Raw genomic sequence first — 24403 nt, 5'->3', positions numbered from 1 at the left:
AGTTTTTGTTTACAGATCATTGCCTAAAGAGAGATGTTGGGTTTAATTTGGTCCAGATCAGATCAATTTGCTCTTCTAGCAATCCATGGTATTTTTAGTAATCATCTCCAGGTCCATAATTCAAAGGCATGAATCTTATTTCTTTCACACATCTTTGGGGTCCAGCTTTGACATCAACAAGAAAAAACATTGCTTTGACAATTCTGAACTTTGTTGGCAATTTGTAAAAGCCTTTCTTCCTAGGATTAGCCTTCTCTTCACTTGTTCAGCACACCATCTATCCTTGTCTATTCTGGTTCCCAAGAATATAACATTGTACATTTTTTCCAGTCATTCTCCGTCAAGTACAAATCTCTTAGAGGCAAATTTGACATTACTTTTGTCTTCTTAATATTGAGTATTAGACCAAATTTTGCACTATCCATTTTTAATTTTCTTATGAGTTTCAACAGATCTACTTCAATTAATATAAATTTTACCTTTTACAATATATGTCTTTGGAGCTTATTTACTGCATGCAATGCCATGCTTTCATGACTGTGTCACTCTACCATATTAATTATTACATATCTCCAATAATGCAGCACTTTAAAAAAATAAAAACAGCAACCAAGCCCTGCCTATCTAAACAACACTTCAGAGTCCCCACTAGACTCCCTGCCTATTCCAGGATACCTCCTATACCTTCTCCCTTGAAAAGACATGTCTCCATTTTTCAGTTTCTTGTTTTGGCTGATCAACTGGCTCAGTGGTTTTGTTTACATTCAGTGTTTTGGATCTAAGAAAATAGGGCAGAATGTTATCCTGTCTGTCACAAGTATACTTCTGGTCATCATTTTTGAAACTAAGATTATGCCTTATCCCATACTTCCCTTCCCACTTGCAAATTCCCTCTGCCTCCTATATCCCAAACCTTGTAAAGTATTGTTCCCCAAAGAAATTCAATATGTACTGACTCCTTTATTTTCTAACCATTTATTCCTAGATTAATTTTAGTTATTAATTACTTGCATAGTAATTACTTTTTCTCCAGGCTAAGTAGAAAAGTTATGGTTGTCCAATATTCTGATTTAAAGTAAATGAAACATTCCACTTTCAAGCAGTTTGCCCAGGAAGTCAGAAGTACTTACAGTCTATTCCAAATCATTCATACTGTGAATGGACATTTCAGCTACCATATCTACAGCTGTGGTTTCTCTGCTTGCCCGGCATATATACAGGGGGACATTGGGCATCTCAAAATTTATCCTACAATGCCACCCTAGTTCAGCCCTAGTTTTATGCTAGCTACCATTTAGCCTTTAACTGGTGTTTTCAGTGTTCAAAGCACTTCACGTGTATTATTACAGTAATCATTACAATAACCTAATAAGGGATGCCACCATTAATAACTTGATATTTGAAATAAGAGAGTGAGGCTAAGAGAAAATGCCTTGCCTAAGATTATCTAGTAAAGTTTTGGATGAGATTTGAACTTTAACTTCTCGTATCACCACTCCTTAGCCTACGCATTCTGGAATGTACTCATTTAGCTGCACAGAGTGTAGTGTAGTAGTTAGAATGTCATATTTGGAGCAGGAAAAGTGGATTTCAGTCACCGGTCTGTCAGGAAGGTCATTACATAAACTTGGGCTACTTACCAGTTCTTTTCTTAAGGTCATGTTAATATAGGCATGTTCTAAAGGATAAAATTGGGAGACTGTGTGGGAGTGCTTTGGGGAAAGTGAAAGATTACAAATCAAAGAGATAATGGGGATTCCATAGGTAAAGTATAAGCACATCAGAAGAAATTCTGTTTCTTTGAAATTATCCAGGAAACAATATTACTGGATTGGCTGGTAATAATTCAAAGCCCAGTTATTGTTGGCAAACCCAACAGCTATCTAGCTGTAGTTTCAGCAGTAGGCCAACAATACAATGCATTTCTGTTGCTTCACTTAATTAATTCTTAACACATCACTGAGGGAAGGGGTTGGCACTGGTTTCTGCCAGCTGGACATTAGCTTTCAATCCAAAAAAACAAAAATGAAGCTTAAACATGACAGAGATTAGATGTTCTACCTCTATGCAAATTCCAATAGGTAGTTGTGAAAGTCTCCTGGAGCAGAAGCAAAAACAAAAGAAGTCTTGTGGCATATTCAAACCTAATAGATTTATTGAAACCAAAAATTGCATGGGCTGTATTCTTCAAATGTTGCTTGTTGGTCATAATTTATTCCACTTGAATGAGCACCTGCAGTTGATAAAGGCATGACTGTCAGAAAGGGGAAGGAGAAAAAACAGAAGTGGAGAAGCACAAAGCTACCACTACCGATGTCTACTCCCTTGTTGCACTTCTGAATTGCTGTATTGTGCTGTTAAAAATTTCCATAGCATTGCCTTCAATGCCCCTTTTTCCCCACTCTTTTCCCCCACACATTCTTCCACTAACTTTTTAAAAAATATCTAAGTTGAGCACTATAGGACAAAAGTCTAGCATTTCAGTGCTATAGTGGCGCTACTGAGATGCCTTGACTCCATTGAGTCTGTCCAAACATGCATGGTTCAAGCCTGGCCCCCCACCACCTAAGAAAGCCCAACTCACAAGGAATCTGTCCCCATGCAGTAGAGACCTTCCCACCCAAGTCACCCCCAACTTACCTGGAAAGCTACATTACAGAGGGCAAAATGGGACCCACTGGGACCCAATTAGGTAGCCCCAATGCTTGGGGTAAGGGAGACCATGCCCACAGAAATACTGAGCTCATAGTAGCTCAGGAAGGTGCTGCCTTGAACAAGATTGGCACATCAGTGTGAGAGAGGGATGGGGGGAGGCACGGCAGGCTCCTGGGTGGGTTTTTAGGTGAGGGAAGTGATGGAAGCGGAATGGAACCACAGAGAGAAGAGGAAGGCAGAAGCAGAGTGTGTGGTGAAGTATAAAGGGGATTCAAGAACCCTAGCTGGGAAGAGCAGAAAGTCAACTGTCAGTCTGCAGCTAGGGAAGGAGACCATGGGTGACGTTAACCCCACCTCCCTAGACATCCGAAGCCAAGTGAGCCCCTGAGCAAGGAAGACTCCAATATGACAGAAGGCACTAGTGGCATGCAAGGCGGTCCAGAGACTCACAGTCAATGGACTCAAGGCATCTCAGTGGTACTGTTAGAGCACTGAAGGACCATATCGGTTTAGCCAGCTTGGTGTAGTGGTTAGGAGCGCGGACTTCTAATCTGGCAAGCCAGATTTGATTCCCTCCTTCTCCACATGCAGCCAGCTGGGTGACCTTGGGCTCGCCACAGCCCTGATAAAGCTGTTCTGACCAGTAATATCAGGGTTCTCTCAGCCTCAGCTCCCTCACAGGGTGTCTATTGTGGGGAGAGGAAAGGGAAGGTGACTGTAAGCCACTTTGAGACTCCTTCGGGTAGAGAAAAGCGGCATATAAAAATCAACTCTTCTTCTTCTAGCATTATAGAGATCAACTTTTAACATTCAAAATAACTCAGAGTCAGACCATGCAGCAACAAGAGGCAGAGGGAAAATACTGTTTGAAATTACCATACGTCTTCAGAGACAGTTCACTAAAGGAATGAAATTAACTTTGCGAAACCCCTATCCCTGTATCACTTTACTCAAAATTGGGTCATCAGTGAATAACATCTGGTTTAGAATGGTAATGTGAAAATCTCCAGAGTCTTCCAATGGAAATGACTTTGATATGCTGGTCAAGACAACACTGGCCATGTCCCAACCCCCAAGGCTTGCAGCGGTTGCCAGCAGAAGTCTAGCAACCCACAGGAAGGGTTCTAAAAGTGTTCTAAATAAATTTCAATAAAGCCAGCATGGTCAGCGTGTCAGACTAGGATCTGAAAGACATAAGTGCAAATCTTCACTGTGCCTTGGAAGCTTGCTGTGTGCCTGTGGACCAGTCACTTTTCTCTCAGCCTAACCTACCTCACAGGGTAGCTGTGAGGTTAAAATGGAGAAAGGGAGAATATTGTAAACCAGTAGTGCTAACCTGGGTAGCCCAAGGCAGCCTGATATCATCAGATATTGGAATCTAAGCAGAGTCAGCCCTGATCAGTATTTGGATGGAGACCACCAAAGAATACCAGAGCTGCTACACAGAAGCAGGTCACAGCAAAGCAGCTCTGGGTATCTCTTGCTTTAAAAACCATATGGATTCATCATAAATTGCTTGCAACTTTATGTCAATAAATAAATAAATCTCTGTCTATTCAGGCTGTATAATCCAGTTTTTAGACCACTAACAAAGACCTTTAGATATCTGTAATCATGTTCCTTGTTTTCCTGTTATCTTTTTTGAAATGAAAACCACTAAAAAGGATAGGATAAAATCCCAAGATAAACAGACTTTCCTCTTTCTCATAAAGAGAGTACAGAGTGATAATATTTCACAGCCTGTAAACTTCACATACCAAGATCACAAAGGGGGAAAGGGCAGCTGAAAATATAACAGACTGAAGATTGACATCTTGGGTCTGCCCACAGAACAAATAAGTAGCTCGGGGAGATTTGCAGTTCAGTAGCCCCAATATCTTGCTGCCTTCCCATTCAGTAGTGAATGAAAATCAAGTCTACTTGAACATACACAGTTTTACATTATTCAGTTCAATGGCTGTCAGAGTAGGGCACAGTACAATCCAAGGGCAAAGCACTTTTGATTTCACCATTGAACAAATAAAGACACAAACCGCTCACCCCTATCTAAGGATGATGAAATAACTAGAGTTTATCTCAAGGGACTGATGCCTAGTCATTCTCTTCAACCTGTGTCTGAGCCATTTTGCTGCAGTATAGTGTAGGACTGTGTTATATCCACACCCCATCCCCAATATGGCAGGGGCTGAGAACACTGAATTCCACAACAAATGTAATGTGTATTTACTAACTTCAAGTCAAAGGCTACACAGCATTTTTCTAGTGTTGATTGAATGTTTGCAGAATAGGTGTTTAAAAACTGAACTTGCCTTGTTTGCAATACCTGTTTACTTTCTTGTTGAACACTTCATAAGAGCACTGATGATTGTTAGAGGGAAGGGTGGGATAAAATGCTTTTAATAAAGCATTTCAAGAAACGTTGCATCTGCTTATTTAGAATCATTCACTGTGATGGTTGTACAAGCAGCTGCTCTTAATGCAGGTTTACAACTCACTAGCTTGCTTGGATTATGTATGTCCCAGTATTGTAAAGGGTGGGATATACATAATAAAATCAACTACTTTGGAGATCTTGGGCTAATTTTGCACCAGCATAGCTGGTAGGATTCATCAGTCATGGATCATATTGGCACATGTTCAGAACTTCAATTGAATTTCACTTTCTAAGTGACTGTACATGAACATATTTGCAATCCAATTTAAAAGTCAGTTAATACAAGAGCTGTCAAGCAGATAAAGTGACTTGAATACTAGAGAGCCAAGCCATAGAGCTTCTGTTGTTGTTGTTGTTAGGTGCGAAGTCGTGTCCAACTCATCGCGACCCCATGGACAATGATCCTCCAGGCCTTCCTGTCCTCTACCATTCCCTGGAGTTCATTTAAACTTGCCCCGACTGCTTCAGTGACTCCATCCAGCCACCTCTTCAAGGATTGCTGCCTTGTCGTGGCGAAGGAGCTTGCGTAGCTCAGGCCCTTTATGCATGGCACCAGATTCCGCGCACTGGTGCCATGCTGTTGCACGAGGCCCCACCGTTTCCCGTGAATGCACGGGAGCAGGGCATGCTGGGTTGCCCCAGCATAGCACGCGCGCTTTACACCGGGGCTAGGAGGCCCGGCTGAGGTAAGTGCAGCGGTGTGGGCAGGGGAGGTGGGGACGGGGTGGGGGGAGTGGGGTGGCAGAGGGTCGCCCCTGCCAGCTCCGTGCTGCCACGAAGCCCGCAGGGGCTAGTGGTGTCCCTTAAGGAACACCGCAGGTCAAGGCTGGGCAGCCCGACAAGCCCGGCGCTGCTGATTATGCACAGCGCCGGGCTGCCGCAGCCCTGGCTTTCCCAGGAAGCTCCGGAAGATCCCGCATTCGCTTAACATGGGTCTTCTGGAGCCTGGAGCCGGGAGGTGCCTGCACTTGCAGCGGCAGCGTGCGTTCTCTGTGATTTTAACCGAAGCGCTGCTGCCGCGAGTGCAGGCCTTATGGCCCATGCATAATGGGCCTCAGTGAAACTATGAGCTATGCCGTGCAGGGCCAGCCAAGACAGACAGGTCATAGCTGAGAGCTCTGACAAAAGGTGATCCACTGGAGAAGGAAATGGCAAACCATTCCAACATCTTTGCCATGAAAACTCTATGGACAGAGCTTCTGTACTTCATCCTAAGTAGCCACAAGACAACCAAGGGAGCAATTAATTGGTATATTAAATATTTTTCTATTTAAAACCATGAGCAGAGGGGATGGGATAGGGTAGCCATGGCAAAGTAAAACAACAATGACAGGTAGATGCTTCAACTAAATTAGGCAAGCGAGTACCCTTGGACATTTGTGGATGGGGAGAGATAAACAAACTAGACTCTGCAGGCAGACTTACTCACAGGGCCTACAGATAGAATTCTCTTGAATGTTGGGCATTACCTGAACTTGCATGCTAGCAATGATAGGGATAATAATGTAATAATTAATAGTATTTCTTCAGGGGAAAATGAGGAGTGGTTTCAGTGGTGCTCCAATACCAAACATGACTAAACTAATCACATAGCCTCTTAAGTAGGACTGCCAAGCTCTAGGTGGGACCTGAATATTTCTCAGAATCACAACTGATCTCCAGACTACAAAGACTCCACAGGAAATTGACCAGTATTGCCACTTTTTCATTGATGGCTGGCCATTACTGCCATAGCAGACCTCAGGAACACAGCACCAATTGCTATAGCAGCCCTCAGATTTGTGCTGTCCATGCTGTTAAGAATATCATTGATCTTTTATCTATATTGTGCCTTAATAAACTACTAAACAATTGATCCTCTATTGTCTTACTAAGTGTTGCCCGCTGGACTGAAATAGAACAGGAAACAAGACTCTCGTGGTCATACTAACAGACCATGTACATGTTACAATTTTGCCAAAGATGTCCCCAAGTCAGGTAGAAAAGTAAGTTCTGCACTTTCTAGGCACATGCAAGTTTGATCCATCCAGCTACTAATTATATTTCTACAATAGGGAAATAGAGTCTTGTGCCGCTATTCTAGATAAAGAATATGATGAGCAAGGAGGGTCCTTAGCCCCTTTGTCTGCTTACCATTATCCTAGTCTAAATCAAACATGTAAATTGGTAAATCCATGCTCAAAAGTTATAGTGAAAGTATAACCAATATGTGTATAGTATACACATATAGTATACACACACATAGTATATGGCCATTAATTCTTATGTTATTATTAAATGTATATGTGGCACAATATGTTATTTAAACTATGTAATTTATCCAGATATGAGTCCACAGTTTAATTTGTAAATTGAATGAGTGTTAACTTCTTTTTGCAAATAGGCAGATACATGTATGTACAGATGTACATACATTCACTCTAATGTGAACAGAAGTTGTGTCAGACACAGAGAAAACTCAACAATCACATACCACTAAATAATTCAGTTTATTTGCAGCTTTGGCCTAGAGGCAAAAGGAAATAGGATCAACCTGACTCACAAAAAAAATGGCAGCTAATAAAGACTAGGAATGTGCATGAACCAGCTCATGAACGGAAATTAATGATGAATTTGGGGCAGTTCATGGTTTGCAAAATGGAGTTTATGGCAGGTTTATGGCAGCACAAACTTTTCAGATACTTTCAAGCAGTTTATGGAGGTTCATGAATTAATACATTTCCAAACAGACTGTTTACTAAGCTTCAAAGCAATAGAAGGGGTAGAATTCTCCAGACCTGAAAACACTCTTGTCAGTTTTAAGTGGTTCCCCTTCCCTTGCCTGCATTCATTTGTGTTCCCTTCTCATTTTCTAACATAGAGCTTGCAAAACTGAGCCCCTTACTTGGATTTGTTGTGATACTGTGCTTTTAAGCTTGCAATACCAGTGACACTAAGTTCTGCTGAGCATTCTGAACATTGGAAGTGATTGTCCTGAACTTGTTTAGATTTCTTGTAACACTGTGCTTTGAGCGCAGTGCTTTTAAGCTTGCAGGGCTACAGTGGAACAGGATTCTGGTGGGTATTCTATCCACTGAAATGGTTGTGCTGAGCTTAAAAAAATGTTCCCACTTCAGTTTCTACTTCAACGATTCTCTGGTTTAATATTCTTTTACTTGTATTGCCCCCCATGGGGCTGTGATCTACTGGGTATTCTGTAAAGTGAACTGTCTGTGCTTAGCATGGAAAAAACCCATGAGTGGAGCATGATTCTGTGCTAGACATCAGTCCTGTTGAGTTGGTATTGCCACAATGGCACTGATTCTGCTGGGCACTCTTTGATTGCACTGGTACTGCTAGGCACTCTGTACTGGTTCTGCTGGGCTTGCCCACCTATCACCTTCAGTTTCTACTGCAGAGATTCTGTGGCTTGATCTTAATCCTATTGGGTTTGCACTGCCACAGTGGCACTGGTTCTACTGGTTCTACTGACTTGGTAAAAAAATGACCTCCTTCAATTTCTACTGCAGAGATTCCCTGGGACTTTGCTTCTGTTTTGTCGGGCTTCTATTGCACTTGCTTTGGGCAGGGGGTTCATCCATTGGAAACAATGGAGGATGGAGTCACCTTTTCTGGAGGCTGTAACTTGGACCCCATAAATCCAATCCTCACCAAACTGGATGGGCAGATTGAGGAGAGTCAAGCAGAGACCCTCTGTGAGTTTGATGTCTCTAGCATGCAACTGTATCATGGACTTCACAAACCAAACCAGTTAATTTAACTCCTAAAAGTTCATGATACTTATATTGTTTCCCTCCCCCCCCCCCCCGATCATTGCTGCACTGTCCCTGCCCATTGAACATGTGTTATGAAATTCGATGGCAGAAATGGGCAAGGCATCTATAGCACACCACATTATGCATGCATATGTACATCTCAAGTTTGCCTCTAACATGAATTTAATTTTTAAGAAAGACAAAACGCCATTTGTGGAAACACCTGGATGAGAAATTAGAACAGGACCAAACAGAGAATAAAGCAAAAATGAGATGAAATCTTGCTGCTGCCACATTTGGAACATTATCTTTTTTTCATAGCCACATGATGGGAAGAAGTACTGAGAGAAATAACAGTCTCTTCCTTCATGTTCCAAAATCTTTTTCCTGCAAACATCATCTGCAGAGAACTAGCTGGATCTATACAAAAACCCAGAACAGGCTGAGTCCTAGTGCTCCTGCATTGTTGTTCTCAGATATTTCCACTGACTCTTTTTCAAGCTTTACACTACCTTTGTAGAGAAAGCTAAGTGGCTCATAAATGTAGCCATTAGGACAAGATTTCCAGGCAGTTATAACATCAGACAGCTGGAAATTTAATGCTCTTGTAATCAAACTTCTAAAACTAATCATCCCCATCGTAAATGCACTGAAGAGTTAGTTCTCTGGGATCATGAATTCAGTGTCTGAAAAGGGAATTGTTTGGGAAGGACAATGAGTAACATTTTAAAAACATAGCTGTTAGAGTTTATTGTTCTCGCTAATAATTAGTTGGAGCAACAGTCATGCATTTATATATTTTTAAACATTTCTTTAAAATAAACTCATCCATGATTTCATGCAGACAGTAAGTAATATTTATTTGGTCCAAATATTTTTTGAACCAGAAAAATCTGCTCAGGATCCCCAGGAGGAATTGGCAACTTTGTTCAGATAAAATTAAAATTGCCTGAATCAATGCTGATTCTGGCACATTTCAGACCTATCTGAGCTTATCTGCCCATCCCTGTCATTTAAATGGGCTGAATCAGCAGTGGCTGAATGTGAGAAGGTGGGGGGGGAGAGCCCACCAAGCAGCTGATGTGTCATGTGTATGCTGCCAGAGAAAGCTCGGGGGAAGCATTTAAAGAGCTCATCAAGCAGCTGATTATGACACTCCCTTCCCCCTTCCTCACTTTCTCAAGCAGCACTTGGGAACGCAGGGGGAGACAGCCAGCTCGTGAAGGCACAGGGTGAACAGGGGTGGGGTGGCCACCCTGCCATTGTTCTTCCTGAGACTTCAGAAGCCAGCTGCCAGCAGGGATTGGGGAGAACAAGGGTGGGGTCTAGAAGTCCACCCTCCACCCCTCTCCATAATCCCCACATGGTATGCCATTTAAATGCCTCCCTCCTGCTTTTAAGGCAGCTGCCTGAAAGAGCAAAAGGGAGGAATTTAAATGGTATGGTGCAATGAACAGTTGATAATGACAGGCATGCTGAGCCCTTTAAATGCCTCTCAAAGCCTTTGCAAGCAGCTGAGCCTGCAAAAGCTGGAGAGGCATTTAAAGGATGCAGCACATCAAACAGTTAATAATGAAATGTGCATCCAGCCCTTTCAATGTCTCCCCAAGCCTCTGCAAGAAGCTTCACCTGCAATGCTTGGGGAGGGATTTAAAGGTGCAGGCTGACTGTCATGTATTGGCTGTTTGGTGGGCGCTCACTTCCTGCCCCCTTTTAAGGCAGTGGAGACACTCTCCACTGCCTGGGAAGTAGAGGGCATGCACAAAAAAAAAAATCAAAACATTTCAAATTTGGCCAAATCTACTAAGCTGAATCCAAAAAAGTAAAGGGTCATCTGTGTTATTCGATTCAGCCCGAACTGGATCAGGCCAAATCCAAAGCAGTACAGTTTTGTGTATGTGTACACATGCCTAGTCCCTGGCTCTAAGAAGATCGAACAGCCCTCAACCAGAGTCAGGGTCTAATAGTCTTAATGTTGCTATTGATTACAGAGTTGACAGTAATATCTACTTGAGCCTCTAAGAGCTACAGAAAAAAAATCACAATGTGTTAGGATTGCTTCTTCCAAGCTATAAGAAAAACTACTTTCATTCTGTCTTTACCTAAATTCAAAGCAGTCCATACTTCCCCACCCAGTGCATAATGAGAAACTGGGACCATTTTTTAAAAATTGATGCTATATGGCCTCTTCTGATTTGGGTTGGGAGGGTTGTTAATTAATGATTTATAATGTATTATTTAGACTTTTTTGAAAAGTCATGCATTATGAATACTTAAATAAAACTCCATGCCTTCTATCCCCCAGGCACTTTGTGAGCTCTTGTCGCCAAATTGTTTGATCTTTTCTCAAGGTCCAATTGATCATTCACTTCCCTCAGGGTAGATGGAGTGAATGTCCACCTTTTGACCAATCCTGCCTCTGCAGCTAATGCAATATCTGTGAACATGACAACTCTTCAGGCAGTGGTTGCTGGAGAAAGTGCCATATGCAATTTTTAGCCCATAGACAGGCATAGAGGTTACAATGTTGTCATTTGCAATTGGATGCAACTCAGAAGGGATTTTTTTAAATTTAATGAACAGCAAGACTATCAGTAGTACATATATATGTGTAAAACAGAATCTGAAGATATAAACATAGCTAAGAGAGATGGGATATTTTTTTACCCAATGCCATTAAGCTTTGTACTCGATACATGCTCAGTTACAATAAGTAATAAAATAATTGCTCAGCAGGCAATCCCTAGCACATGAAAATACCCATGAATGTTTGTGGATTAAGATTTTTTTAAAAAAAATTAATAGGATTACTCTAAAATATATATATGAGCAGAGGGGATCTGTCTTCCAAAGTAAGTCTCTTGAAGTATGGTCTTGATTAACTAAATATGCTGTCTATAAACAGCAACATAACTGGATATTTTTTCCTGTTCAAGACTCACTATATTGATGCTATAAAAAGGAGAAATGAAAAGAGCCTTGACTCCATTCAGCAAGGGTACTTGCTATATTTGGAATGTCTTCTATATAAAGTTCTGTTTTTGTGGATGTTCCATCAATACAGCAGCCAGATTTGTCATGTCTGTGTTGTTTTTCATGATTTCCATGCACAATAAAACAAGGCACCACATCTACCATTTTTAAAAAGTGTCTCTATATAAAAGGACCAACAAAAATATTTAAACCTAACACACATTCATATTCTACTCTTTTCCCACATTACTTGTTTCAAAACATGTCGCTTGTAAGCTAGTCATTTATTTAGACTTTGCTGGCCTTCCTGCACTAAATTATCATAACCTCCAGAATGTACAACTGGAATACGCTGTATGTGAGGGTGCCTTTGAGATATCAGAATCTTCAAAAGGGATGAAATACAGCCGCAACAATCTGGTCTGGGGTTAGCAACTCAGAGCATGCAACTCCACTAGGGTGTCAACTCTACTGTTTATCTGTGCTACACTCCTTGATGCCCAAAGTACTATTATTACCTTTAAACTGCCACATGGCCTCCAGCCAATATATTTATTGAACCATGTCTCCCAGACATGGGGTTTGGGAGGGAAGGTCTTTAGGAAGGTATAATGCCATGCAGTTCACATTCCAACGTAGCCATTTTCTCCAAGGGAACTTACCTCTGCATTCTGGAAATCAAATGTAATCCGAGGAGTTATCAAGGTTCCACATGAAGGTTGGCAACCCATACAGTTTTTCATGTAGGCATGTTCTAACATAGCCTAACATAAGCCCAATACAGATTTGTCATGACTACACACTTCTCAGCCACCCATCATTTAAATAGAGAGTGAGCAAACCAGTCAGTCTGTCTACCAGACTTTAAATTACAACCTGTGCTTTTTACGGAGTCCTACCATTTGGTATTTGTCTCAGTTCATGTTATTGGTGCTGTTTAGTGCATTTTTACACAGTCCTACATGACCCTGAGGTGAACTGCTTTCACCTATTTCACAGATGTAAAAGCAGCTGTGAGGCAGAAGAAAATAAAACTCTTATCAACACAGCTACTGTGCAGCTGCAAAGATGTTCAACAGCTGCTCAGGTCAGATGGAGGCAGGGCAAATTAGGTTTCAGCTGTCAATATGGTGTTTGCTTGCTGAGCATGTTTGCAGCACCACTACAGTACTGACTTCCAGTAAATGTACTCTGCTTTGTAAAGCTACATTCTTGCATGGGGTATCCTAATTCCAGCTAGACCAAAAGTCCCTGTTAGCCGTTTCTTTGACTGATTCCAAAGAATGTTAGTCTATGTGTCCTCCTTAATAAACCGGTTTGATTATTAAATTTAAAATGTAATAAACCTTTGAGGACCACTCCAATGGGATAACTCTAGACATTATAGATATTTTTCCAGCAGCCCTCCAACCTGTTCCTTTGCCTTCTGTCTGGATGCACTACAGTTGTTTATCAGAAGTTCTTCATATTTACTTTTACCAACATAGTGCATGAGCCATGTGCCTGCAATGAGAAAATCTGTTAAAGCATACTTTAATATGTAGCAAAATAAATGCTTTTTCCTACATTGGGATTAATCTGGGGTACAGGATGCAAAGTGTTTCTCAGTCAGTGAGGGGGGAAGTGATATATTATTATTGAAGGTTTACTGGCTTAAGGATTTGGGAGGCTCTCAGACAGCACAATGAGTATAAAATAGCCTGGCATATCATAGCAGCAAACCAAGGACTTGTGTTCTCATTATTACCACCCTCAGTATTTCTAAGGGTTTTTTTTTCAGCTAGCTGTGTAAAACAGGAAATCATTGTTGAGTTTTCAGTTTCATAAGATGCCATTTTAAAATTCTGGCCTTAAACTCCTGTTGTTGATTGCACAGTAAATAAGTGGATATTTCTGTTATGGCCAAAGGAGTTGGGTTCCAAGGAGGTTTCAGTTGAGTCCATTAAGACAGGAGAACAGAGACATGCCAACAACCACATAAGGTAGGGTTGCCAGGTCCCTCCAAGCAGCCAGCGGGGGATGGAGGTACGCTTACCTGGAGTAGGGAAAATGTCCGGCATTTCAGCAATGGGATAGGGTGATGCTCTGGGTATTTTTTACAAAACTCTATGGTAGAATTTACTTTTTCCTACATTAGGATTAATTGGAGGGGATGCAAAGTGGTTCTCAACTTCTATCAGTGAGGGAGAAAGTGTGAATCAATCAACCAAATTTTATTTCAGCAATTGCCAGCCATAACAGAAAACTATAAAACATTAAACTTAGAGTAAAAAATTGATGGTTAATAAAACAGATCAACCAAGAGATAAAAACTATACAACAGCTATATTTAGTTGACTGATCCTAATTAAAATTGCAAGTACAAGGTGGTGGGAGTATAATCTCCAATAAAGAGATTTTTAATCCAAACCTCTTCATCCTTAGCATTTATATGTCTACTCAGAGGCTCAAGAATCTTGGCATGAGATTCCCTATAAAAAGAGCATCTGAAGAAAATCTGGACTGGGTCTGCACTTACATTTCTTTTTCCGTTGTCAATCCTGCTGAATTTAGATCAATCTGAACTTGGATCTTCCACCTTTGCTTTTCCTGAATTGAAACAGACATTGCCTTCTATACTTAATTGTGTGGCTGCTCTCTCCTTCCCACCTGATTAGAGAAGCTAAGAGGGCGGAGGGTGGTCCCGAAGCTCCAGCCGGAATTGAAGGAGCACAAGGCCAGGGAGGTTTATTTTGTGCCTTTTGTTTCCTAACTCTACAGCCTTTTGTTTCCTAACTCTACAGCCAAAGCAAGCAGGGGAGGGGGGGGGGGAAATGGAGCATGAGGCTGTTTATTTATTTTTATTTTCCTTAACAAGCAAGGGGAAAGAACAAGGAGGAAAAGACAATCCAAAATACAAATCTCAGCACATAGAAGTGTGGGCTTTTGGACAAGAGCAAAAATAAATCCTGTGAGGGAATGACAATCGGGAACCAGCAGTCTTTCAACTGACCAATAAGCAACAGACTGTCATGCTACGTCAGCGTTGGAGGTGCAGAGGAGGGGAAGGAAGTTAATCTAGCAAAACACAGATTTCTAAATTTAATATTGGGGCTTTCGGAGTGGTTTTCTCAAATATAGCAAGTTATATCCACTCCTGGATATAGCGGGGGAAAGTTAGTGTCATCATGGATCAATCATAGTTTCTGCAGAGGGAAAATTTAAAGTGCTAAATATCAAAATGGAAATAGAGTAAGATGTAGATGAGTTCTTTTTTTAATTCAGGGTCACTGGGGATAAAAACTAACAGCTAACTTGCATGTTTTGATGTGTTTAACAAAATAGTCCCCCCTCCAACACCCTCAACTAGAAGTCAGAATAGATGGTCATGTAGACCTCATCCCATTTAATATGTTCCACTCAGTTTTCTGATCTCTGCTAATTTATCTTACAGCATTGTCAAGAAGAAGCATGAGGTTATACAGTAGTCAACATGATCTCTTGAGGAAATAGCAGCACTTTCAACTATAACTGTTGTAATACAGTGACAGGAGATCATTCTTCAGAAGACAGAATGGTTATAATTTCCATTGAACTGCTCAAGGTTCTTATTAAAGTACTTATCTTTTCCCCTTTACTACAAGGATGTCAGCTGTAGAACAAGCTTTTTGACACGATTCAAAACATGGAGACAAGGTAAAACAGGAAGTAAGCTGGTAATTGGGTTCAAAATTTAAAGGAGCTGTATTTGTTTGAAAGTAACACAGGAAACTTGTGCTTTTTTACTTTAGTTGGGCTTTTAAAAAGAAATTATCAGTTATGTCTAAGCATCTGTACAGCAAACTTTTAACTCTTCTGCATACCGGTGGAACTAAAGGTAATGGTAAAGGTAAAGGTAATCCCCTGTGCAAGCACCGAGTCATGTCTGACCCTGGGGGTGACGCCCTCTAGCGTTTTCTTGGCAGACTCAATATGGGGTGGTTTGCCAGTGCCTTCCCCAGTCATTACCGTTTACCCCCCAGCAAGCTGGGTACTCATTTTACCGACCTCGGAAGGATGGAAGGCTGAGTCAACCTTGAGCCGGCTGCTGGGATTGAACTCCCAACCTCATGGGCAAAGCTTTCAGGCGGCTGCCTTACCACTCTGCGCCACAAGAGGCTCTACCGGTGGAACTAGAGAGCTATTAATGTGAATATATGTGTCTCTGAGTGTTTGAAAAGAAGGTAGCATTTTCTACAGATCTTTTATCACAATTCTTAGCAAAACAAAACTTTTAAATGAGTCATTGCTGAAAACAGAATGCTGACTTAAATGACTGACAGTCAGATTAGAAAGTGGCTTCTGTGAGCAACAGCCAGGGCAAGAAGTGGAACAAGGAATAAGCCAAGTTGTCTATGTTGCATACATAATGTGAAGCCATAGTTAGCACTGCATCTAAATAACTGGTTTCAAGACATGGTTTTGGATCCTGGTTGGATGGACCCTAACTGACAATAATTGAGGTACTGTCCAAAATTCTTATGGACAACTAACCATACCTCGTTTAATTAAACCATTTTTGTGATGCCTGAACTATATGGTGCAATTTCCTTTCTTAAAAAAATATCAGTTTTATCATGAGAATCTGTTGTTTCAAATAACAAAGGAACAAATAACATTCCTACAAGCTTTATTTACAACACTATTGTCTCCCAGATCTTATTCAACTAAGGATCAATCAGTATACTTTCTTTGCTCCAATATTGTGTTCCACTGACTGAAAATTAACTCAGAGTCTCTTGCTTCTAAATTGACATATCAGCTAACTTAATAATACCAGCACAGAAGCCATTACTATCAACACCCATGAAATATTTTTCATAAGTTTAATCATGTTCTTTTTCTAAAATGTCATTATGTTGGGCCAATAGCATCTAATGTGCAAAAGTATCCCCTGTCATTATTGTTTGTGCACCAAGAATGGAAATGCCTCTGCATAATAACTTTACAATCGTTTACAGTGATATGTTGAGAGCTTGCCTTTAGAGATCAAGCTGTGCTTGTAGACATCTACTGAAAATGACTAACCTACTGTTCCCACAGCTTGTTTTTTCATGTAACCAGGCTTGCTGTATGTGTTTCAGCAACATGTCACACATTACCGATAACCTCATTTCTTGTAAGGGTCACTGATTTCTTGAGCAATGTAGAAAAATATCTTAAACTTTAAGCTTTACTAATTAATTAAATGACAACACCTCTGACTTTCAAGTAGTGAAAAGGGGAACCATATTATTATTCAGGTTCTTTGTAACTTCCCAACACTGCTCCTCTAAAGCTGTCCTCCTTTTTCTAATATATTATCAGGCAGTGATATATTTCATCTTTTAATTACTCTTTGAATGCCTAAAGGAAAACAGAAAAGCAGAAGCACTCAAGATTCTTTTTTTTAATATAATGATTTGAATTAAGAATTTTTTAAATGTTGTATATCAAGTCTGAGTGAAAAGGCTTAATTAATTTTTTTTAATGCTATTATGTAACAGATGTAAAATGAGCGGAACAGTTTAGCCCACTTTTTCTGCTGGATACTTTGCAGCATCTTGTTTTCTGTGTCTTTTCGTCCATTTTTTAATACAGTGGCTCTTGTTAACCAAGAAGAAACACTCTGAAATGGCAAACATGGAGTGCCCATGTTGATGTCAGTATCACGGAGGACAAAATTAGCCACATGTGACATTTAAGCAGCAAATGATATCTCTTTAAAAAACAATGTCATTTTCAGTTTCTTTCTCAAATCAGGGTCAGTTTCTCCAATTGACATCAGTATTAATTGCTCCAAGTACTGTATTGAGCACCACATGCAAGAGAATTCTGGAGAAACCAGTTCACTAACCCTGACCATGTATTACAGTGAATGCACATGGAACCTGCATGTATGGGCATACAGTTGTTTGTTAGAAAGAGCAACACACTTTGCCTTTAAAAATGAAACTATGGACCAGTATTTTGGATGAATGCAGGGTTTGAACCACATGTACAGCTGTACATACATTGAATATTACATTATAATTACTCAAGGCACATTTTAAAAAATCAAGTGTACACTGTGTACATGCATTCCTGTAACTTGTGAACAGGGCTACTGTGGGGTGGGGACCTCAGCCCAGTCTGTAATGTGTAAATTGTCCTTATTACAGGCCAAGAGTAGCTTCCTTACTGTTCTCTGCAGTATGTCGTACAAGTTTCTTGTGTGGAACATCTGGAACTATTTTTTCTGCAAACACCTTTTTTCAGTGCATATGCCTTTGGGTTGTAATTATAGCATGCTGTGCTCCTGATACTTTGGCCTTGCCAGCTTGATGTAGCGGTAGGAGCCTGGACTTCTAATCTGCCGAGCTGGGTTTGATTCTCTGCTCCTCCTCCACATGCAGCCCGCTGGGTGACCTTGGACTCACCAAAGCACTGATAAAGCTGTTCTGGCTGATCAGTAATATCAGGGCTCTCTCAGCCTCACCCACCTCACAGGGTGTCTGTTGTAGGGAGAGGAAAGGGAAGACTATTGTAAGCTGCTTTGAGATTCCTTCTGGTAGAGAAAAGCAGCATATAAAAACCAAATCCTCTTTTTCTTCTTCATTATCAACAGCTGGAGATGGAATACAGGGATCCAATGGATAAAAAATAGGGTTGTGAGTGTTCTGTATTGTTTGGGGGATTGGACTAGATGACCCAGGAGGTCCCTTCCAACACTGTTATTCTATGATTCTATGGTTCAGTCTCCAGATAACAGGTTCACTCCTATCAGTCTTCATATTCAGGACTGAATGTGAGAAAGATGTCATTCCATTCCATTACAACGCAGTTGGTAAAAATTTCTAGGAACCAAATATTATCAAGCATGCCAAATAAATACTTGGTGTATAACATATTTATATTAAAAGCTGCTGTTGTTTGTAAAGTGTCTCTCATTTCTCATCTATTTATTCAAGGCAGTCTTTGGGGCATGAACTGAGATATTCTTCCTATATAAGTCAACTATCTCCAGAATGGAGACTTTCCCCATCCCTAAAATAAAATTTGGCACCTGAATCTTGTCATGGAGACATTTGGTAGAAATGATTCATTGACATCCAGTTAGACAAATTTGCTAAAATTGCAAAATACAGGGCAGATTCCAACAATACACTTTATTCCCAGGAATATATCTGTCAGTGTGGTTGGCCATCTGCAACTAGGGTGCCAGTTCTAGCTTGGGGCATTCTAACAGGGGTTTATCATGGGTTGGGCAGTGATTAGGGAGGAGAGGGAAATCCATCAGGATGTGATGTCATACTAGGAGTTTTGTTTATCCTAGACTCTGTGGTAGAAGGTCTGCCCTTCAAAGCTGCCTTTCCTCCAGGGAAGCTCCTTGGAAGAAAAATGGGATAATAAATTCTCAGATTTCAAAGCCAACCTACTTGAGATGCTGAGATGCATGTAACTTGTCTCAGACATTTTTAGATTTATGAACTAAACATAGGCACAAAGCCTGTAAATTGAAGGAAAAGACTTTATGCTGTGGGAAGGATTAAGAAGCTGTTCTCCCTTTGTAGGTCTTCAATTTCAGATGCTGGCCTATATGGCTGAATTTTGGTAATTTGTTTGTTTTAAAGAAGTTTAAGAAGGAAAAACTACATCTCAGTATTGTATCTAATTAAATTTGCATTAAGAACTGCCTCAAGCTTGAGACAATCACTCTCCCACTAATAGTTTTCAATTATCCTTTTCATTCTCTCTCTCGGGGTTATCTTACATTGACCCCTCTCCCTTCCTGAGTTCTTTGCTTCCCTTGAAACTAGGAAATAATCAGAAACTTGCCTTTCAAAATGGACTAACCAAACATCACACAAACTTATTACATCTATGTACCGGGCTGTGTGTATGTACCAGGCTGGGGGGTAAACGGTAATGACTGGGGAAAGCACTGGCAAACCACCCCATATTGAGTCTGCCATGAAAACGCTAGAGGGCGTCACCCCAAGGGTCAGACATGACTCATGCACAGGGGATACCTTTACCTTTACCTTACCAGGCTGTGTAGAAAATGGATATAGATTTCTCTGCTTTTCACAGCTACCTTTTAAAAATGAGGTGTACATTTCATATATACTAAATATCCCTTGGGTTTCCCATTCTGCCTACTTCTGAGCCAGTTCCCCTAACTGCACTATCAAAAGTTTTTTCCTTAGTTAATATTGGGGTCTCTTTGTTTTGCTCTTTCCAGAAGAGGCTTAGAATAACTGTGCTGGGGGATCTACAAAGAACCAGTGACAGCTGGAGTTGTAAAGCTGGTTGTTGTGCAGTTTTAAGACAGGGAAGGTAGTCAGGCTGGGAGCACAGGAAAAACTCTCTACATGTTCCCAGAGGCCTATCTACTCCAAACATGAGTCAAGTAATAAAATCCTCTTCCTAACTTAATTCTTTGGATGTTATTAAACATGACCTTGAAACAGGTTGTTCTCATGCATAAAGCATCTTCCTTTGAAAGCATATTCCACCCATCATTCAGTACTTTTACTGTTATTTGTTTATATTTCTAGGAATTTATATCCTGCACCTTTGTCTGAATGTCCCAGGGCAAGTCACAACAAAGCCGAATAAAATATTCTAAAATACATTAAAAAATTTACAACATAACCCTCCCTCCCTCCCTCCCTCATCCCTCCCTTTCAGGACAACACAGAGAAGAAACTAGATATCAAAGCCCTGGATGAAGGCTTGTGTTTTCAGCAGGCACCAAAAACCACATAACGTAAGTGCTTGTCAAATCACTAACAAGAGGCTGTTCCAAAGTCTGGGGGCCATCACAAAAAAGGCCTCCTGCATGTCACCAACTACAAAATTACTTTTTTCTGAGTATTTACTGAGGTGTGCTTTTGTGAGCCACTAGGTAGGCCATGAATATTTGAAGAAGTGCTTCAACTGTTTATATGAGAGCTTTAAATGCAACCAGGCTAAAGTCTCCTTCTGAGTACCCTTAGAAGAGTCAATACCCCCCCCACACACACACACACAAAAGAACCCTCTTTTTCTAATGTCTTAGCTAGAATATTGATCAACCTGGTGCAGAGAGGCTGTTTAAGGCTTGGTGACTCATGCCTGAGCTAAAAGGCAAGCAACTATTGCCAGTTGAAGAATAGCTGCCTATTGCTTATTTGGTAGATGAGGAGTGAAACCTTTGGGATAGATTAGAGTATGGAAAAACACTTTTTTCCCACAACTGAAACATACCATTGATTAAGTGAGATATTCCCTCAGAAACCATGTTTTTATCCAAGTATCCCAGAAATGGTCCCACAGGGGATCATGTACAGATGTTAGCTTCAGATGGTATCGTGATGAGTACCAGCTCACCCATCTTTCACATTTACAGACATCAGCAAAGAGTTCTGCTTTCCAGCCTTGCTGCATGCCGTCAAAAAAAATCAGAAAAAGATCCTTTTCACTACGTGCACCGCCAGAGGCTTGTAAAGACAAGGCTGTCCATTGGCTCCAGAAAGTTTTTTTTAACAACCCTTCTTAATTTTAAAAAGGATTTTCTGGCCATATTCATTGTACCTTGGTATGCATGTGCTAAGTCAGGCTATTTCAGTGAGCACAGAATGGTCACATTAACACCAAATTCATTCAAAACAAAATTGCTGTACTTGCAATTAAACTCATGGATCACGAAAGGGGAGTGGGGGGAAAACATGCAGGTAAAGCAATTACAGATGATCTCCAAGGGCCAATTCCTGGTGTTTGCTGGGGAAGAACATGAGGACTTTGCATCAGACCTGTGATGGGAGTTTACTGCCTGCCATGGTCAACTTGGCTCTTGTGAACAAGCAAACAGGGAGAAGGAGCTTGAGCCTTGGGGAGGTGCTGTTAGCTCCTTTGTTCAAATCATGTTTAAATCATAGCAGAGCTAGTAGCAGCTCCACCAGATGGTTTGTATGTGCAGAAATGGGGTGGAGGGTGCTGCACCCACAGTGCTGACTGATGATGTTGCTGGCCTTCCCCGGCCAGGATGCTGCTTCTCCAACCTCTGGGCCCAGTTCCTTCCTGCTGCTGCTGTCTCTTCTACACCCCACCCTTGCGGTGGCAGCTTCTTTAGGTGGGTCCTGGTTCCTCCCTCATCATCCCACAGTTTCTGCCGCTTCCAGGGGACTCTCTGTAGCCCAGCCTGGACCAGGTGAGACAAGCTCAGCACCAGGAACTCCACATAGCCAGGTCCTGATGTCATAACTATCCAAGAGGTGAAGTGGATATCTGTGAGTGTCAAGGCACTTATACCCCCTTGCTCCCATCCCATCTATTGTACAGAGTAGTTATCTACTACCATTCAAACTTATCTGTCAGTAGATTGAGGTACTGACAAGTGGTGCTTGCTACTACACACTCCTACTACACATTCCTCTGCCTGCTAACAATCTAGCCCTGGTCAAGTGTTTGGTCTATGTATGGATGAATGGCCAGTTGCTAGGGGCCACAGATGGCAATCTTTAAAAGGAAACAAGATCTTTATTTACTAACATAGAACTTTATTTTGTAAGAACAAAGAAGAACAGGAAAGTAGTATCAGAAATGACTTTAAAACCATGACGTTAATTAGGTTGAACAAGTCACTGGTTTTACCTTGAAATTCTTTCTTGGGGAATGGTCACAAGTGAAACTGGAATAGTGAAACAGAAACTAGGTGATCATATTTCATTTCTTCCTGGTCCCTGGCTTGAGCGTTTTCACAATGTGTGTTAAACCTCTTAACTCTTTCTCTCCCTATGACCTTTTTCGCATGAGGGGAAAAGGTGGACCGGCACTCGTGTGGAAATGGGGCTAATCACTGCTTCTAAGTGATGTCAGCGCTGGCCCAAGCCTGGCCCAAATCAGGCCCTTGCTTGCACCTGTTCTGCCACAGGCGCCATCAGAGCCTATGTCAACCCAGGCCTCATGTTAAGGCAGAAATCCAGGCAGATGGGGTCCGCCGCCAAAAATGGTCCCCCATCAGGACACAGGAAGTGGTGGGACAAACACTCCCATTATAAGCTTCTAGCAGCTGCCCAGTGCAGTCACCGCCTTGCAGAATAGTTCTATGGGAGATTATTCCTCTGATGTGTCCTGAAATGGGAGTTGCTTTCACATGCTTCCCACTAGGATGTCCTAGTAAGGATTTTAACCCTTCACTAAGTCTAAATATATGATCTCTACTGGACTACCTTCATCCACATGCCTGTTAACCTGCTTAAAGCACTCCAAGAGGTGGGAGAGGGGGGACTCATTGCATACTTTGTTTCTCAGTGTGCTTAATAAATCTATCTTTAGCAGCAGTTTCTACAATTTACCTGTAACAGACATTAGGATAACTGGTCTGTAATTTTCCAAATCATGTCTGGATCATTTTTTAAAAACTGAGGTGACACTGTTTTCCAGTCTTTTTGGCACATAGACTGATTTTACTAAAAAGTTATATAAAATTTGTACAACAATAATTTCATACTTGAACTGTTTAAGAATCCTCAGGTATATGCCATCTGGACCTGCAGATTTATCAGTAGTCCTAGAATTTTGTGTCTTTTGTCTCTCATCACCTCAAAATTACTCAGTTCTTCAGAACAGTAGCTCTGGGATTGTTATGTCCCACACCTTCCAGAGTGAAAACAGATGCAAAGAATTCATTCTCAATGTCATGTCATTTCCCCTTATTCCCCATAATGAAAAGATTAAGTAATCTTTTCATTTCTTTGTCATCCAAAGGCCTAGTTGCCTCCCTAGCTGGTCTCTTCCTCCTGATATAGTTGAAGAAATGATGGCTGTGGTATGTCTGGAAAGTGCCAAAGTGTTTCTCCTTCATTTTAAGAACCAGCAGGACACAATCTCTGCACACAGCCTACCATTACGCTCAAGGATGTTCCCCAGCTGTTCACATTATCAGAATGGTCAGACGAACACCAGAACATCTCAGGATTGGAGTACATTGGTAAAAAGTAATACCAACTACTGCAAAAGTTCTGCCTATATTGTTAAACTTTGGGGGGGGGGGGCTGCTTTCCATATGCAGGTCATAACTCAGTGTTGTGATTACCACGTACATATGTGACCCCTTGGGAAAACTAATGCCAGTGGAACTCTTTGAAGGTCTTCAAATCCACAATCACTGAACACTACTGAGAGGCATTTTATTCTTGAAGCTTAATTGCTTTACAAAATAACATGTACAGTGGCTTTTCTACCAGACTAGCACATAAGGCAGCATTTTAGCATTAATAATTAACATTAAACTGTTCTTGTCAAAATCGATGTCCTGCTAAATTGCACAATCCATACTGTTTGCCCAAGCTACCCAAAGAGACTTCAAAGAAGCACCCAAGGCTGGCAAGCTTCCATGGTTCATAAAATGGGGCAGCACGGGGGGGTGGGAGAGAGACATGTTTTGCCACATCTGGAAATTGATTTCTGAGGAAATATATGATGCTGTATAATCTATTCCATATTTGCCTGCCCATCTGGTGGGATCTTCCACAGATACTCTGCTCAATATGTTCCTGCTTTTATAATCAGTTTGACGGCTACTAAATATAATTTTTCAGTATTGATACCCTAATTTTTATAC

The 24403-nt window shown here is 41.1% G+C and overlaps 1 long non-coding RNA gene across 1 annotated transcript in view; it reads right to left on the bottom strand.

The window, feature by feature from the left end:
• LOC143843528 (uncharacterized) overlaps positions 1-2124 on the bottom strand; it is a 42727-nt gene extending 40603 nt beyond the window's left edge. The window contains exon 1 of the long non-coding RNA XR_013233588.1: positions 2062-2124. This is a non-coding gene — a long non-coding RNA (uncharacterized LOC143843528). The remainder of the gene's footprint in view (positions 1-2061) is intronic.
• Positions 2125-24403: the final 22279 nt, after the last annotated feature.

Source organism: Paroedura picta, chromosome 8 (genome assembly GCF_049243985.1).
Source record: "Paroedura picta isolate Pp20150507F chromosome 8, Ppicta_v3.0, whole genome shotgun sequence".
Lineage (NCBI taxonomy): Eukaryota > Metazoa > Chordata > Lepidosauria > Squamata > Gekkonidae > Paroedura > Paroedura picta.
This window is presented reverse-complemented; position numbering and strand designations above follow the sequence as displayed.